This window comes from Amblyraja radiata, chromosome 3 (assembly GCF_010909765.2).
Source record: "Amblyraja radiata isolate CabotCenter1 chromosome 3, sAmbRad1.1.pri, whole genome shotgun sequence".
Classification (NCBI taxonomy): domain Eukaryota; kingdom Metazoa; phylum Chordata; class Chondrichthyes; order Rajiformes; family Rajidae; genus Amblyraja; species Amblyraja radiata.
The window spans coordinates 40,755,565-40,767,954 of record NC_045958.1 but is presented as its reverse complement, the minus strand read 5'-3'; the positions used below and the strand labels follow the sequence as shown (position 1 = coordinate 40,767,954).

Genomic DNA, 12,390 nt, shown 5'->3' with positions numbered 1-12,390 from the left:
ATCGAGGCGGGAATGGGGATCAGTGCGGGATGGAGAGGAGGGGTCCCAGGATAAGGGGGGTGGGGTGGAGGGGGCATACAAGAGAGAGAGAGAGAGAGAGAGAGAGTGAAGGGGGGCGAGGTATGGAGGAAGGAGGTGTCAGCGCTCCTCGGACAACATCGCCCCGCTGCCTTGGCCGTTGGGAACTCCTCGCCACCGCCTCCCTCCTCCGCCAGCCAACAGCAAGATGTGGGGACGAGCGGTGCAGCTCAAAGATCCTATAGCTATAGGATCTTTGGTGCAGCTGCTTCAGAAGGGTCGGAACGAATGACGGGCCCCGAACAGCGGCAGCAGCGGCCGCGAGAACGGCTCCATCTCCTCCTCCTCCCTGACAGCGGCCGCTGCTTGCAAATCCGCTAACAGCGCTTTCAAAACAAACCCTCCCGCACGCCGAGGCCTCCCCCTCCCTCCCTCCCTCCTCCCGGCCTCGGCGTGTGGGAGGGTTTGTTTTGAAAGCGCCGTTAGTGGATTTGCAAGCAGCGGCCGCTATCAGGGCGGGCGGGAGGAGGAGATGGAGCCGCTGTTCGGGGCCTGTCATTCGCTCCAACCCTTCCTCACCCCGCACCTAGTATCTTTCCCACGCAATACAGCCGTCACCGCCGACACAAAACGTCGCGTTCCTTTTCTCCAGAGATGCTGCCTGACCCGCGGAGTTACTCCAGTTTTTTATGTCTATCTTCGGTACAAACCAGTATCTGGTTGCCAAGCCGGGCAAAATGACTCCGTGTTTAGGTTGCCCGGCGGCGCTTTGAGTGGTCAGTGGCACCCGGGCAACCGCTAATTTCGAGCCCTGTTCCAGTTACTCGACACTAGCACTGGCAATAAATAAATAAATAAAAAGCGCGGCTATCCAGCCCCTTATCTCATTGGCTTTGCTCGGCTGCAAATCGGTGTCAATCTGGTGGACCATCTTCCTCTAGTCGTGGGGGTGGGGGATTGGGTGGGGCCTCACAATTGGAACAGTTTAGGGCTGCTCGTCATCTAAATCCGGCCCTGTCAGCATCCCAAAGACATGTGGTTTGTCCTTTAATTGGCCTCTGTAAAATTGCTCCTAATGTGTATGGAGTGGATGCGAAAATGGGATAACATATGGGATAACTAGTGTGAACTGGCGAATCGGCCCACGCATGAAGAACTCGGTGGGACGAAGCGTCTGTTTCCATGCCATATATCTAGACTGTATACAATTATTACAAAGGGTCCATTTTTTATGGGGAGGGGCGTAATTAAATCCCGATAGTGCAATAGGGAGCATACAAACAGTGATCGTTGTGAGGAAGGATTTTGTGAGGGGGCGATGAGCTTCGGTGGCCGTGAGGATTTTGACGCAGACGCGAGGTTGACGTTGAATTAGACAGAGCTGGGAGCGTTTGTATCAAAACAGCAGCGTTCCGTCGCATACGGTGCTGTGATACAGCAACTGCTCGCTGGCCAGGCAGGCGGGGAAGGAGGCAGCAACCTTTCCTTTCAATGGACGGTAGGGATTTATTTAAACAGGTGGGTTTATTTAAACAGCTTTTTCGGTTGCTTGAAAGATTATTGACGTCCGCCTGAACTTGGCGAACAGTAACATGGGGAAGAGAATGTGGTCGAGTTAAGGTCAGATGGGAACTGACTCGAGTAGAACTCAAATGTTTGCATAGACTGATTATTTGAACGATTTTTTTCGCATTCAATATTTTGTGTAATATTGACAGCCCTCTTCTGCACATCGTTGGGCAGTGTTTAGAAAATGCTGACTGGGGGTCAATACCAGGCCCCGTTTTCTCCTTTTGAGTAGTGCCCGCTCACTTGCCTGAACCTTGCTGTAATACCACAGCCTAATCCCGAGTCAATCGCACTGTAATTTATTAGTTATTGCAATAACATTTAAAATGTACTTAAACGTTAGAGCTAACGTGCAATCCAATCCCTAGCCTATTTGGCCTATATTTCACATTTGTCAAAATATGTTACTGTTTATACGTTTGTGGATCGCACTGCGGGAAAAGCGTAGTTGGAGTTGTATCCTCTGGGGATTGCAAGCAAGTGTAATGTGCAAATACGAACAGGATCTTACTGATATAAAAAGACCAGACTCACTGCCATTAGTATTATTTTAGCCAATTAAACCGGCCCATTAATTGAGAGGATTTTATTTTCTATGGCTACGGAACAGTCGGGTTCCAGACAATGTGAATGGCTCTACTATTCACGTTTAAAAGCTAATAAATCATGATTGCTAATGTTAACTTAAATATTGGATTTGTAGGAAAGATTGCAAATAAGGAATTCTCAATCAGTTCTAGTCACATAGGATGCCATTAGCATAGAAAACGTCAAAGTGATAATTGTAAAATATTTTAAGTAAATGTAATGGCCTTTGAATGTATTTTGTAATACAGTTTGAAAGGATTGTATGAAGATTGAATTTTTATTTAGAATGCAAAAATAGTCAGCGAAACCAGCTATTTCCACAGGCACTCCTAATAGATGAAATCTGCATCTTATTGTTTGGAATGAAGTTCAAAAAAATGTTTTCATATTGAGTCCAAGATGAGAAACTTAGACAATAATAGTAGACTATTGATCCAAGTTTCCGACATATAGATTCCAAGATTGTTCATCATAGAAAGCAGCTTCTCATTCTAGTGATGGTGTTTAGGCTCTGCTTCAGCATCTTTCCTTCAGTCACCCGCTCTCCTCAATTAAAAATGCTGAGACATAAAGCAACAAAATCCATTTGGTCAACAAATATTTCAAATATCATATGCAGAGTATTTTGCTTGCAGTAAATGGAATGTGATATTAGCTTTTAATCAAAATTCATAGATCTTCAATACCCGCAAGATTCGATGATTCTTATGGAGTACAATAATAGATTCTTGAAATTAAATTATGGGCGCTGACAAAAATCTACTATATGTATTACAATAAAAGTGTAAACACCGATGAGGCTTATTTTGAATTAATTGATTTGCGATCTTTGCTTTCTATACTAATATTTACTTAGGACGTTGACGCTTTAACTATATGTTTGGCAATATAGTAATTTTTGGAAATGCCGCTTTGAAAGTTAAATCGTTTAGGTAATTGTGCATTTATCTGCAGTTTTGTGAAAGTTGCACCTCATGAACAAGCAAAATTGATCATGAACCCTGGTCTCTGAATTTAGATTGGTGCATAGCAATGGTGAAGTAAGCAGAGGCATGGTTTCTCTGGAAATGATCTACTTAAAAATAAAAAAGGATGCTAGAACTCTAAAATAAAACAGGAAATGATGCAGGCCATCATTTTAACCATAGATGGTGAGAATTAAAAGAGTAGCCCACCTTGAAAACAAAGATGATTTAAAATTGGTGGCATTGCTTAACCTGGAGCCATGCAGGACAACAAACGGAGCAATGATGGGTGATGTTGGCATAGGGTTAGCAGAATTTTGGTCAACGTCAAGTTTAGGAAGAGTAAAACAAAGGAATATTGCAGCAGTGTAGAAAATTCTGGAGAGAATACAGACAAGGATGAAAATGTCTCCAGCAGGCAGCTTGGAGACTGGTGTTGACTGTCATAAATGTGAAAATGGCTGAATTTTGGTCATGTTAATGTAAGATCAAATACTCAACTTTGGGTCTGCTAGGAAGAAGGGTCTTGACCTGAAACGTCACCTATTCCTTTTCTCCAGAGATGTTGCCTGACCCATCATTCATTAGGCTATTCGGCCCATCAAGTCTCTGCTCTGCCGTTCAATTATGGCTGATCTATCTCTCCCTCCTAACCCCATTCTCCTGCCTTCTCCCCATAACATCTGAAACCTGTACTAATCAAGAATTTATCTATCTCTGTCTTAAAAATATTCACTGACTTGGCCTCCACAGTCTTCTGTGGCAAAGAATTCCACAGAATCACCACCCTTTGACTAAATAAATTTCTCCTCATCTATACATAACTAAAACTCTGATCTTGTGTTCTTCCAGTTTGCGTGATTTTTCTATTTGCGCAAAGACGGTACCTGATAGTGCTATGATTTTGTCAGCTCACTCACCGTTCTCCTGTGCTGCGAGTGCAATAAGTTTCGTTCCGATCGGTAGTATGTTGTAAAAGTTAATGAAGCTTAAAAATTGTAAAAACAGCGCGTGCGCAGATCGATCTCCTCTCCTGCCAGTCAGTGCCGCGCGAATTGGTCTCTTCTCCTGTCACACCCCGGGACGGTCTGCCCCTTCCTGCGCCATCGCGAGTTTAATGGAGCTGAGGGACGCTGCGGGTGGCCGGCGGAAGTCTCCAACAATTTTTGGAGGGACTGGAAGCGGCCCAATCAAGCGAGGAGTCAGAGATGTCGCCAAACGGAAAGGGGCGAGTCTGATCCCAGCGGAGGAGAGTGCCCATCGCCCGCTGTGAGTCCCAAACGCATCTCCATCGCAACGCCCTGCAGCTCCATCCCCTTCCCCTATGGTCCCCCTCGCTGGCTCCTGCCCCCCTCCCCCGTCATACACACCCCCCACTTCTCCCCCATGGCTCTTCCCCCAAGCTCTCCCCAACCCCCACACCCCCCCAGCCCACATGCCGGCGCGGCCGTAGCTGCTGGTGCTTCCGGGCCGAGTCGAGGATCCGAGGCCTGGCTCTAAGGGCACAGATAGCCGATGCTCCTCCAGGGCATGCAAGAACGGAGAGGAGCGACAACCTTGAGATCCTGGGGAGGTGAGGTGGGAGTGTGGGGCAGGAGAGGGGATAGAGAGAGAGGAGGGGAGGAGGGAAGGGAGAGGAGGGGGGGAGGGAGTGACAGTGTAGGGAAAAGGAGAGGAGGGAGTGATTGGTGGAGGGTAGGAGGAGAGGGAAAAGAAGAGGGAAGAGGTGAGGAGGGAGAGTGGGGGAATAGAGAGAGGATGGGGGAGTAGAGGAGGGGGGGAGGTAGGGAGTGGGGAATAGAGGGAGAGGAGGGATAGTGGGGGGATAGGGGGAGTCGAGGAGTGGGGGAGGTGGGGGATAGATGGATAGGAGGGGGTAGGGAGGGAGAGGAGTTATGGAGAGAGTGACTGAGGGTAGGGGAAAGAAGAGGGAGGGAGGGATTGGGGAGGGGAGGAGGAGAGGGGAAAGAAAAGGGAGGGTGATGATGAGGGGGGGGGGGGGAAGAGTGCAAGGGTTGAGGGGAAGTGAGCTGTGCCTGTGCAGTTGGGGACTATGGGTGAGTGGCAGACTATTGTGTTGGGGGACCAAGCCTCCTGTGTGACAGGGACCCAACGTGTCCTAGTGTCCTACCTAAAGAACGTCCTTTAATTCTATGACCTCTAGTTCTAGACTCTCCCACTAGTGGAAACATCCTCTCCACATCCACTATCCAAGCCTTTCACTATTCTGTATGTTTCAATGAGGTCCCCCTCATTCTTGTAAACTCCAGTGAGATGTACCTTTACTATCTACTACTATGACAATGTAGTTCAGTAAGAGGGAGATTCTGACGAAGAACATCGATGAACATTTCCGTTTTCCTAAGTAGTCAAGTCAAGTCACTTTTATTTCTATAGCACATTTAAAAAACAACTCGTTGGCCAAAGGGCTTTATATTGCTGGAGATACTAACGTTATACAACATTGGTTCATAGATTAAGTACATACATAAATACATACATATAGCCCTCCCTCGGAGGACGTCAAGAAAGGCTTGAGAATAAAGATGAGTTTTAAGTCTCAACTTAAAGGAGTCGAAATAGGGATGCTGTTCCACAGTCTAGGAGCTGCAACCGCAAAGGCACGGTTGCCCCTGAGCTTATGCCTAGATAAAAAATGCTGGAGAAACTCAACGGGTGAGGCAGCATCTAAGGGGAAAAGGAGTAGGTGACGTTTTGGGTCGAGACCCTACTTCAGGTAGTCCTTGCTTTCTCCTTCCTTCCCCTCCCTTCCTTCCCCTCCCTTTCCCAGCCCTCCCACAGCCTACTGTCGCCGCCTCTTCTTTTTTTCCCACCCCCCACCTCCCCCCTTCCCCCCCTGACATTAGTCTGAGGAAGGGTCTTGAGCTGAAACGTCGCCTATTCCTTCGCTCCATAGATGCTGCCTCACCAGCTGAGCTTTTCCAGCTTTTTTTGTCTACCTTAGAAAGTGATCTCTTTCACTTTCTGAATTCATCCACTGCTCTATTATTTTGCCTGCTAACTGGTTTGCCCAGTCTCTGCGTATAATTAATGACCTGCATGATTATTGTATTGTATTACCATTGCTACATGCAATGCGATTTTCCAGATTTATGTTACACACTGCATTACCATGACTGCTTGGGTACCTATACAGAACTATATCCCCAGCTATTTCATGGGATCGTCCAAGCTGATACTACTACTTGATTTGCTGACCTAAAATCCTCTGTCTTTGTTTGTTTATCCCATTGTTTAATATTAGGGCTACCCCATGTACTAATTGTGGCTAGATTTTGGTCACTTAGCTAATAATGCGATATAGTTGCAATGACACCATGTTTCTTTATTGCTTATTAATGACTCCTAGTTTTGCCCATCCTGCATTCAGATAAAATATCTTCAGTTTTATCTTTGAAACAGTTTCTTCTGCTTTGACACTTTTATTGGAAATATGTTCTTGCATTTTCATTTGTCATATTTTTCTTGCACCATGGTAAGAGGCCATACTACAAAATCAAGCATCTCCGTCAGTCCAGTGTCCCCTAATAATTTTTCTGAAAAGCTGTTGTCTCTCACTTGCTTATTTAAGGGCCTGTCCCACTTGCCGATTTTTTTCAGTGACTGCCGGCATCATTGACTGACGTATCAGGTCCACAAAATATTTGCGGCCTGACGCGGCGTGACGACGTATTGACGCGCGGTGTTTTTTTAAGTGTCGCAACATTTTTTTGTCGCTGCTGGATTTTGAAATGTTCAAAATCTTTTGGTGACACTGATATGATGCCGGCAGTTGCTGAAAAAAATCGGCAAGTGGGACAGGTCCTTAACTCGCTCTAATTTTCCTGAAACTCACCCATGTTTGGGGTGGTTGACAGTAAACAATTCAATTTGTAGCTTGTTTGGATGTGGAGCACCGTGGGGAAACCTACACAGTCACAGAGAAAAATTGCAAAATGTACGTAGACAGCACCCAGTCTGGATCAGCCTGGCAAATTCAATGCTGACCATTTATATTAAGAGGACTGGAATACAAACACAGAGATGTAATGCTGAGGCTCCATAAGGTGCTGTTCAGGCTGAATTTGGAGTACTGTGAGTAAATTTGGGCCCCATATCTGAGGAAGAATGTGCTGGCTCTGGAGAGGGTCCAGAGGAGGTTTACAAGAATGGTTCCAGGACTGCGTGGGTTATCATATGATGAGCACTTGACAGCACTGGGCCTCGACTTGCTGGAGTTTAGGTTGAGGGGGGACCTCATTGAAACTTACTGAATAATGAAAGGAATAGATAGAGTGGATGTGGAAAAGATGGGAGAGTCTCGGACCAGTGGTCATAGCCTCAGAATTAAAGGGCGCTCTTTTAGAAAGGAGGCGAGGAGGAACTTCTTTAGTCAGAGGGTAGTTAATCTGTGGAACTCATTGTCACAGAGGGCTGTGGAGGCCAAGGCAGACTCTGATTGTTATCGCAGTGGACCCGGCCCGGACCTCCTGATCAGCCGCAGTCTGAAGAAGGGTTTCGGCCCGAAACGTCGCCTATTTCCTTCGCTCCATAGATGCTGCTGCACCCGCTGAGTTTGTGCTGTTATCTCCCTTTAACGTTCTAAGTTTCTTCTCATTAGAACCCATCACACCTTCTCCACTTCCCTATTTAAACAAAATAGTTTATCTGATTCACTATGGGACTGGTTCCAGCCAACTTCTCAGCAAGGTATCTCCTCTTTTTCCAGTACTTGTGACAGTAGCCCATAAATTGTAACTATACGATCTATCACACCAATATCTGAGCCACACATTTGGTTTTCTGAACATATTTACCCCATTCCAGTTTGTACATGACACTGGTGGCCATGTAGGAATTATGGACTTGTGGATCTACTTTTTAATTTGGACCATAGATGCTCTGCACTTTTTCAGCAGAATCCCCTTTCCTTTCCTATTTCATTGGTTTGCAGTTGGACCAATACAGATTAATCTTTCCCCATACACTCAATACAATACAATATTTATTGTCATTTGAACCTCAGTGAGGCTCAAACGAAACTCTGTTTCTACAGCCATACAAACAAAAACGATTCCTACTAGACACACAACCAATTCACACAAACATCCATCACAGTGAACCTCCTCCTCACTGTGATGGAAGGCAAAGTCTTTTCTCTCCCCTGCTCTCCATTTTTCTCCCGATGTTGAAGCCTGATGTTGAAGCCCCAGGCGGGCGATGGTAAGTCCCACGACCATTTTAGGTTGCGCCGGGCGATGTATGGCCCCGCTCCACGTCTAAATGTCATAGTTGGAGCCCCCGGAGGGCGCTGGAATGTCCCGTGGCCATTAAAGCCGCGCCGGGCGATGCACGGCCCCGCTCCGGGTCGTTCCAACCCCGCGACACGGGCGGGAGAAGTTGCGTTGCGGGAGCTCTGGAAAGTGGTCTCCACCCGGACCCGCGAGCTCCCGATATAACAGTCCACAGAAGCTGCGTTGCTGGAGCCTCCGAGCTCTGGAGTCGGGCCGCAGCAGCGAGCCACCACCACTCCCCACGCTCCGAGGCCGGCCAGCCCCATGATGGTGAGTAGTCCGCAGCTCAGCAGGCTCCGCGACTGGAGCCCCCAGGTCGTTCCAGCTGGAGGCTGCTCCACGGTGCTAGGCCCCAATGACAACGGAGACCCGACAGGGAAAAGGTCGGGTCTCCCGTGCAGGAGATTTTAAAAAGTTACCCCCTTCCCCCCCCCCCCCCGCCCCCCACATATACACAGTTAAAAACAGTATTAAAAAAAACACAACAACTTCATTTAACTAAACAAAAAAATAAAAAAAGACAGACAGGCTGTAGGGGCCACTGCAACAGTGTCTCGCCGCCAACCGGAAACACTCCAAGCTCTTCTCCAGCCCATCTTTCACACCATAGCTTCTCAAATATATCAAAAGAGTGGCCAGCAAACTGCATCAACTTTTGTTTTAAGAAAGCAAACTATTTTGAATTTTAGAAATCAGAAATAAAAGGACAGAGGGTTAGAGATAATCACAAGGACAGGCAGCATCTGTGGAAAAAGAAATAAAAATAGCATTTCACGTTTCATGTTATTGATCTTTTCAGATCCGGTAAAAAATAGAGATACAAGTTTAATCTTCTATACATACATAACTAAAACTCTGATCTTGTGCTCTTCCGGTTTGCACGTTTTTTTCTATTTGTGGAAAAATGGTACACGATAGCGCTATGATTCTTCGCCATCTTACTGACCATTCTCCTGCGCTCTAGTGCGACAAGTGTTGTTCCGATCGATGGTATATTGTAAAATTTATTAAGATTTGAAAATCTTAAAAACCACGCATGTGCAGATTGGTCTCCTTTCCTGTCAGTCGATGGCGACGTCTCTTCCTGCACCATCGTCGGCTGGAGGTTGCCGCGGTGAAGGAGTGGCGGCGGCTGGGTGGGGAGGGAAGTGCCGCGGGCCGAGCCCGGGGACTGGGCCTGAGCTGGAGCTGAGGTGAGGTGAGGGCCGAGCCCGGGGCTTGGGATGGGGCCGTGACCGGGGCCGAGAAAGAAGCCGCGGCCTGGGATGGAACCAAGGACGAGCCTGGGTCCGAGGTCAGGGATGAGCCCTCACACTCCCTCCCTCCCCCTCACCCCCTCTCCCCCCCCACCCCCTCTTCCCCCCCCCCTCCCTCTTTCCCCCCCCACTCCCTCTTCCCCCCCCACCTCCTCTTCCCCCCCCTCCACCTCCTCTTCCCCCCCTACCCCCATGCCACTCCTTCCATCCCTCTTTCTCTTCCCCCCTCTCTCTCTCTCCCTCCCCCTTCCTTTTCCCCCTCCATCCCTCTTATTCCTTCCCTTTCTCTCTTCCTCCCTGTTCGTCTCTACCCCCTCTCCCATCTCTACCTCCCGTCTCTCCCTCTCTCCCTCTCTCCCCCTCTCTCCACTCTCCCTCTCTCCCACCCCCCCTTTCTTTCCATCCCTCTCTCTCTGCCTCTCTCCCTCCTTCCATATCTCCCTCCCTCCCTCTCCCTGTGTCCCAGGTGAAAGAAGAGGGAGTGTCTAGAGGAGGGGGACAGAGTGCTGAGGGATGAGGTGGATAGGAGAGATGGCGAGGTAATGGAAATACTAAATGCAAAGTTATTAACTTTAATTTACCTTCTGCAGTTAATGCGGGACCGTCAGCCGATCATGTGCAGTTGGGGGCTATGGGCGAGTGGTGGAATATTGCGTTGGGGCACCAGGCCTCCTGTGTGACCAAGGCACCCAATGGGTCCCACTTAGTCTAGTATAGAAATAAATCGGAAGGATTAGAAAGAGCAGAAGGTGATGGGGTGAATGATACAACGATTTGAAATTAGATTTATTAGACGATAAAAATTCAAAGCTGCTTGCAAAATATGAAGAATTTACGTAATTTTATAAAGCTGTTATAGGGTCTACCACATCTGGTAATCCAGGTAAAGGTGAAAAATATTCTTCACAGAAAACCCACACCTCTGAGCAGTTTCAAGCGACATGGGATTTTATGACCAGTTGCAGGCTAATTTCATATTTATTGACATGTCTCTGTTGCAACAGCATCCCCCAGTTTGGTGTGCTAGAGTGCGAGATTACAGCTCAGTCCTTCACGATAAAAGTCCATTTTCTTCTGCTGTGCTATGTGCTTTCCTGTAGCTACTTATTTTACATAATATTCAAATAACATGCATTGTTTGAGATTATTTTCAGAAAAACAAAACAATCTTTTCTGGGCTTTCCTTAACTCTGTATGCTCACTTTTAAACTAAATCACAATTATAAATGTCAACAGGGCATTGCAATTTATTGTGTGTTCTGCATACTCTAATGGCATTTTACGAGGTTCAACAGACTTTAATGTTGCTTCTCTACACAGCATTATTCACCAAGGCAGAACCAGACAGCTCACGTGGCTAGTAGATTTTGTGTATATTTGACTATAGAAACATAGAAAATAGGTGCAGGAGTAGGCCATTCGGCCCTTCGAGCCTGCACCGCCATTCAATATGATCATGGCTGATCATCCAACTCAGTATCCTGTTCCTGCTTTCTCTCCATACCCCCTGATCCCTTTAGCCACAAGGGCCACATCTAACTCCCTCTTAAATATAGCCAATGAACTGGCCTCAACTACATTCTGTGGCAGAGAATTCCAGAGATTCACCACTCTCTGTGTAAACAATGTTTTTCTCATCTCAGTCCTAAAAGATTTCCCCTTTATCCTTCAACTGTGACCCCTTGTTAGGACTTCCCCCACATCGGGAACAATCTATCTGCATCTAGCCTGTCCAACCCCTTAAGAATTTTGTACGTTTCTCTAAGATGTTTCCTTTATTGTCATCTGAATGACAATAAAGTTTTCATTCATTCATTCATTCAAGATCCCCCCTCAATCTTCTAAATTCTAGCGAGTACAAGCCGAGTCTATCCAGTCTTTCTTCATATGAAAGTCCTGACATCCCAGGAATCAGTCTGGTGAACCTTCTCTGTACTCCCTCTATGGCAAGAATGTCCTTCCTCAGATTAGGAGACCAAAACTGTACGCAATACTCCAGGTGTGGTCTCACCAAGACCCTGTACAACTGCAGTAGAATCTCCCTGCTCCTATACTCAAATCCTTTTGTTATGAATGCTAACATACCATTCACTTTCTTCACTGCATGCCTACTTTCAATGACTGGTGTACCATGACACCCAGGTCTCGTTGCATCTCCCCTTTTCTTAATCGGCCACCATTCAGATAATAGTCTACTTTCCTGTTTTTGCCAATGGATAACCTCACATTTATCCACATTACTGCATCATGCCATGCATTTGCCCACTCACCCAGCCTATCCAAGTTACCTTGCAGCCTCCTAGCATCCTCCTCACAGCTAATCTATCAGCAAAGATCACTCGTTAGTTGTCTCTTTCCAGGAAGAAAAGAGACCCACTATTTTACTACTTGCATTTCTTGTATTATCCTTCTAATTATTTTCTGCAACCATTACAATGCGTCTGACCAGATCTGTATCTGTTCATCAAATGTGACCTTAAATTTTTCTTATGGTGTCTTGTCTTTAACAACAAGCCCAAGTGGTTAGTGTGCTTGTTTTACGTTTTAAACCTGTATTGCTGCTTATGATGATTTGCACATTTGTATGCTACAAACCTTTGTTTCTCTGTTCTAGGCTTGTATTTGCTACTAGACTAAGTGGGACCCGTGGGGTCCCATTGTCACACGGGAGGCCTGGTCCCCCAATGCAATATTCCACCA

General features: G+C 46.8%; 1 protein-coding gene across 2 annotated transcripts in view; it reads left to right on the top strand.

Moving 5' to 3' along the window:
- The first annotated feature begins 1,237 nt into the window (after nt 1–1,237).
- The window catches only part of agtpbp1 (ATP/GTP binding carboxypeptidase 1), a 206,777-nt gene continuing 195,624 nt past the window's right edge, over nt 1,238–12,390 (top strand). The window contains exon 1 of one of the 2 annotated variants that reach the window (XM_033017668.1): nt 1,238–1,536. The gene's annotated coding sequence lies outside the window, so the exon portion shown is untranslated. The remainder of the gene's footprint in view (nt 1,537–12,390) is intronic. The other variant, XM_033017669.1, reaches the window with a different exon arrangement.